This window comes from Hibiscus syriacus, unplaced genomic scaffold (assembly GCF_006381635.1).
Source record: "Hibiscus syriacus cultivar Baekdansim isolate YM2019G1 unplaced genomic scaffold, ASM638163v2 tig00110065_pilon, whole genome shotgun sequence".
Lineage (NCBI taxonomy): Eukaryota > Viridiplantae > Streptophyta > Magnoliopsida > Malvales > Malvaceae > Hibiscus > Hibiscus syriacus.
In genome coordinates, this window is record NW_024062585.1 from 2362133 (window position 1) to 2368081 (window position 5949).

At 33.7% G+C, this 5949-nt stretch overlaps 1 long non-coding RNA gene across 1 annotated transcript; it reads right to left on the reverse strand.

Annotated features, from left to right (window-relative positions):
• Window positions 1-2895: 2895 nt before the first annotated feature.
• Window positions 2896-3095, reverse strand: LOC120214548. The gene is made up of 2 exons (XR_005524883.1): window positions 3060-3095; window positions 2896-2978 (listed from the first exon to the last, which is right to left on the reverse strand). It is a non-coding gene; the product is annotated as an uncharacterized LOC120214548 (long non-coding RNA).
• Between the last annotated feature and the right edge of the window lie 2854 nt (window positions 3096-5949).

The window sequence follows — 5949 nt, forward strand, 5'->3', positions numbered from 1 at the left end:
TAAGAAATGGACACTCTCATGCCTCCTACAATCTTAAGAGATTAAGAACTCATAAGCAAAACAAGTAATAAGAAAAACAAAACAGTAATCAACCATTTAAAGCATCCATCAATGAACTCCACCAAGTGTAGTATAGTTCATGGTGGGGTTCGAATAAACCATGGAAAATCTCAATTTGTTCATCCGTTCCTTACAACCTAATCAAAGATCAATCTTAAAATAGAGAAAAGGTTGGAGAAGAAAGCACTAGATGAGAACGGACGACACTTCCTTCAAACCACCACGAACAACCACAACACCTCAGCCCTCTCAGGTGCAAGCGTCACTCCCTCGAACTTCACCAATGTAGGAACACCACTAAAAACTAATGGGGAAAAAAAAGAAAGTCAGCTCGTCAATCGAGGAAAAGATAGTTAGAGAAGATGATGAATGAGATATATCCTCCAAAATGATGTCTTTTCTTTATAAATCTAAGGAATGTGGTTAGGGAATTTTTCCAAAAATTCTCATCATACCCCCAAGTACACTACAAATACGAGAAGATTGATTTCATATGTGATAGTGGGTCCCATTCAGATGGTTACCAGCATAAAATATGTGCTAATAACAGTTTTCATTTGTGAAAATATTTTTTTGTCTTTTTTACGCCAAAAATTAATAGTTCATTATCAAAATATTATAAAAAAAATTCACAAAACCTTACCTTTCATCGGAGATAAATAGGATGGAGACGTTACCCTACGAAGAGGTACCCAAACTAGAATATAGAAATCAGGATTGGGATACTGCCCTCTGAATAGGATCCCAATCAGAAATAGAAATCAGAATGAGGATATTATCCTCTGAAGAAGATCCTAAACAAAAACAGGATGGGATGTTGCCCTACATAGAAGATCCTAAGAAGTTCCAGAAATACACCAACATATAAATTAAAAATAATACATCAATAATAAAAAATCGGACAAGTCATTGATAAATATAACGAGAATAAGAACATTCTTACAGTACAAATTATATAGTATAATAGAGTATTAATAAACATATCATACGGGTCAATGTGACATACCTATATTAGTTAATCAATACCGACTAAGTCTTACACTTCTCACAATCAGTAGTACTAGGTCATGCGGAATAAGGACCTAAAAATAACATACTACTATATGAGTACTGAAACAATATATCACTACAACAAAAAAGAGCATTTACGGTTTTTTTACCTACAGCGGCGTTTTTAAGCGCCGTTAAAAACGCTTGCGGCGATATGAAAAACGCCACAAGAAGCGTCAGGCTAAGTAGTGCCGCTAAAGTTCATGGCGTTTGATAACAAAAAATGCCGCAATAGGTCAAGATATTTAGCGGCGCTTTTTGAAAAAACACCGCAGTATGTGATGAGATTTAACAGCGTTTCTCCCAAAAACGCCGTAAAATGTATATGTATATAGCAGTACTTTCTATAAACGCCGCAAAAGGTTAAGATATTTAGCGGCATTTTTTGGATAAAATTGCCGCCAAAAGTCTGGCATATAGCGGCATTTTTAGATACAAACGCTGCAAAAATAATAGGTATATAGTGGCGTTTTTTGGATATAAACGTCGCAAAATATCTAAACATTTTGTGGCGTTTTATTGCAAAACACCGATATTGTTTGGTTATTTAGCGGTGTTTTTTTACAAACACCGCTAATGAACACATAATTGTCAACAATTTATTTGTTTTCTTTGATTACCCCAAATATGTTTTTCCAACCTGTTCTATTATCCAACAAATATGAATCAATAACAGCAAACTCTATTTCCATAACAACCAACTTCAAATCCATTATAATAAATAAAAGTTTACATTAACGTAATAGTAATGCAGTTAAACATTGTATGATAACATTAACAAAACATATAACATAAAAAAGACTAAGATGGTGGATTCTGAGGTTGCGTTTTCTGTAACATCTACATCATAGCTTCTAGTCGCTTTTCAAATTTTTGACATTTCTGCTGATATGCTACTTCTCTCTGTGCTTCCCCTGCTACTCTCTCTATTTCACTTGCTTCATTTTCGGCTTTTATGTTAGCCATTTGTTGATCCATTTCAGCCAACTTTTTTTTAACCGACTAACTTCTAATTGGGAAGACTGAGACTGAGATGACATGTACTGAGATGAACTGGATCCAAAATATTTGGTGGGAGTAACGAATGATCCTTGACAGTGAACCAGACCATATCTTTCAGGACCCAAAACGTCATTAATAGCTTGGTTTTCAATGTCATCCACATTAACAAGACCTTGACTCGAAGCCGTAGCTTGATACTCCGCCCTTTTCTCCCTCAATTTTTCCTAATAATAAAGTAAATAATTAATTCAAATAAAAATGTCATACTACAGATATAAGTAAAACATAATTCAAATCCTCTATCCAATAAACGTACCATAATTTCTGCAGCTTCAGTAGTCATTGGAGTGTCATCCTTCTGTGTATGTGTCATGTCGAAGAGTTTGTTTTGACCAACTTTAGAACCAGATGTATTTTCCTACAATGTACCATAATATAATTAGTTTGATTTAGTATGTACATGGAATACAAATAACTACGTGAATAATATATAATACCTCCTCATTAGATATACAAGAAAAGTTCTTCGATCCAGCCGTGTGCGTAAACTTTTGTTGTTGCCTGCTAGCAACACCAATATGCTCTTGGTCCTATAATTTCAAACAACCACTTATAAAGTCAATATTATAATTCGTTAAAATTATTTTTGAAAAATACATTATACATGTCCTTTTTGTGAACTCCAAAATCTGACAGTATCTTCCCATTAGTACCTGAGCATTCCAGGTGGGATAGTTTGTAGCTTCTCTTCAAGGCTGAGATCATTCTTGAAGTATTTCTTTCTTTAATGAGCTCTTGTGGTCTCTCCATCTTTTCCCTAAGGCTTGCTTCAAATAATTGTCAGAGACCTCGAAAGAAGATTTCTCCTATACAACAAATAAGTGTTCAAAGTAAGTATAAATTACTATTGAATTATTATAGAGTATATATTATAATGACATTATTACCTTGACAAAATCCAAAGCCTGATTTTTGTTACTATTAGGCATTCGCCATGACTCATAATTGATAGGTAAAAGATTAGCATTACGTCCAACTATGCCTAAGTAACCGGATAGAAGATGTGCTTCTAGGCCATTAGGTTGACCGACATCGTTTCTTGAAACTTTGACATGGTGCCAAGCAGGAAGTTGGTATAATTCCTTCAATGTTGTATGTCCTCTAGTCTTGCGTGTTCCAACATTTTCAACTATATAAGAAATTATTAAATGTAAGTTTTCAAAATGAACAAACTATTAAATAAAGTGTCGAACATTATCTTGAATTTCTACAGCTTCTTCAACAGTTATAGGAACTTTGGAAGAGTCAACAACATTCGATTCCTCATTATTTGTTTGTTCATGCTCTTCAGAAGCTCGAACAATCTGCAAATCACTTATTTTTCTCCTTGGCATGATAGTTGTAATAAACAAACAACATTTTTAGTAAGAAAATAGTTTAATTAATGAATATATTGAAGGACAACATGTTAAAAGTTTTAACATTATAAATAAATAAATAAAGATATAAAATCTTACGACATTCTTATGTAATATTAGTTGTCATAAATATCTTCATCAACATCCTCCCGAACCCATTGAAATTGTGGTGTATTAGTGATAGTTTCATCTAAGTTTTGTGCTACTAGAGGTAAAGATTCTGATCTTGTTTCAATGTCATCTCTACTTCCATCCCCGATGTCTATCAAGTCTCTGGGGTATTACGGAGCACAACATACCAACCGTCATCTATTGGATCGTGACGGTAAAAACTTGTTTCTCTTGAGAAGAAAATACATATCGTTCGTCCATCAAGTGTTGACCAGTGTGAATTAATTGAGATAAATTCACCATTGTAAACCCGAATTTATCTCTTTTTATGCCTCGATTACTGTTTACATCAACCCAGTCACACCGAAACATCACAACCTTTCGTTTTCCATAATAATCTAACTCAATAATGTCCGTAAGAATTCCATAATAATCAACATCTCCCTCCTGCGGATTAGTGTCTCTGACACTAGCATAACTTGTAGTTGACGAAGTAACTACGACTCCACAATTTTGTATCCTCCTTAATATTTCACGATATTTCGTGTGGCACCTGAACCCATTAACGAGGAAGGTATTATACCTTTTAACTATTATATTCGGACCTTGAGAAGGCCATTTAACATCTTCACTAACTTCTCTCCTACTCCAAACCTATTACACATGAATGGTGAATTAATTTGCATTGATTTCGATATAAAAAGCAAGACATATATTATTTATAAGTATGTGGAATGATTTAGTTGCTTACCGTATGGCCTAACCATTCATGAAAAGTTTTGTTGTAGAACAATTTTGATGTAGTGTACCTAAACAGAAATAGAATATTAATTCACTAAATGACACTCATTTGTTTGGTTTGGGTAGACCACTTTGGTTTGGGTAGATCGATTTGATTCAGACAAATTGATTTGTTTGGTCAAATGATTCAACTAGTTTAAGGTTAGTCCAATTTAGGCCTGGTTTAGTCACACCGTTCTAGGGCCGGTGAAATCGGTTTTATAGTAGAAACAATCCCACACACATACGACGACTCGTATGGTGCATGAGGCATGCTACGATGGCTAGAAAATTACGAAAAATCCAGGATACATTTTAAGGAACTAGAGGTCACTTACAAATGTTAGTTTCCAAAAAAGGGAGATAGGGTTTTAACGAAATTCGAATGTTTGACCCTTCCCCGATTGCCAAAGGCAACGGTAAACGAAAAATCAAGGGCACCGGACGAACAGGGACGACAAGACAAACACAACGAAGTCGTTGGTGAGAGTCATGGTGGCACGGATGACGGTGAATCGAGTCCAAATAGTAACAGCAATTTGTTGGGTGAAAAATAAAGAGAAGAAACGGCCGGGAGAGTTTCACAAAGTGGGGATAGGAAAGAAGCAAATAAAATAAAAGTAGGTATTTCAATGCCCTGAATTATTTTTTGACTAATTTCCCTAATACTCCCCAAATGTTTAGAAGTTTCCAAACATGCACTCAAACATCCAAACATTTTAATTCAATCCTAAATTTTTAGGGTGTGAAGAATTGTCAAAAGATGTTAATTTAATAATTATTATTTTAAAAGGGTATACTCGGGTGCAAAAAAATCCCACAATGCCTTTATTATTCTATATGCATGAAGATAATTTGTTAGGTTTGACAGCTTTCGAATTGAAATCATGCATAGTTGCATACTTCATGCGAATTGGCCGTTTCTCGAACATATGTACAAATGTAATTAGTTTAATTAATTTAATACACACAAAAAATATAATTATAAAAACAATAAATTTTATTATTATTATATTATTATATGTATATTAAATATTCTGGGTGATCAAATATGTAGTTTCTTAGAATGAAAGCACTGCCAAAGGTTTAACCCTGGAAATTGAGGGGACAGTTTCTTTTAACCATAATCTAAATAAGACTTAATATAGAAATATAGAGAGAGAGAGAAATCGCCTTAACTATGTTATGCTTCCTATGAAATATTTTTGGTGGAATTGCCATTAATTATCTCATATTTGTTGAACATTTAAATTGGGTTTAACTGCTATATCTGAATTCCATTTCCACTAAATTTCTGGTTGTTTGATATTAATTTCTTAGGTGTCCTTTTGCTTTAGAAATCTGACTCTTATCCATAAAAGTAAAATAGATTGGTTTCTTTCCCTATTGTATATTAACACTCCAAAATTTTCCCCATACTGATTTGGTTTGGTTATACTCATTTAAAGCAAAAACAATGAATGTAAACTATACTCTTTCTAATGACTCGGCCTTTAAAAGGAAGTGTATGATTTGAGTAAATTTTAGT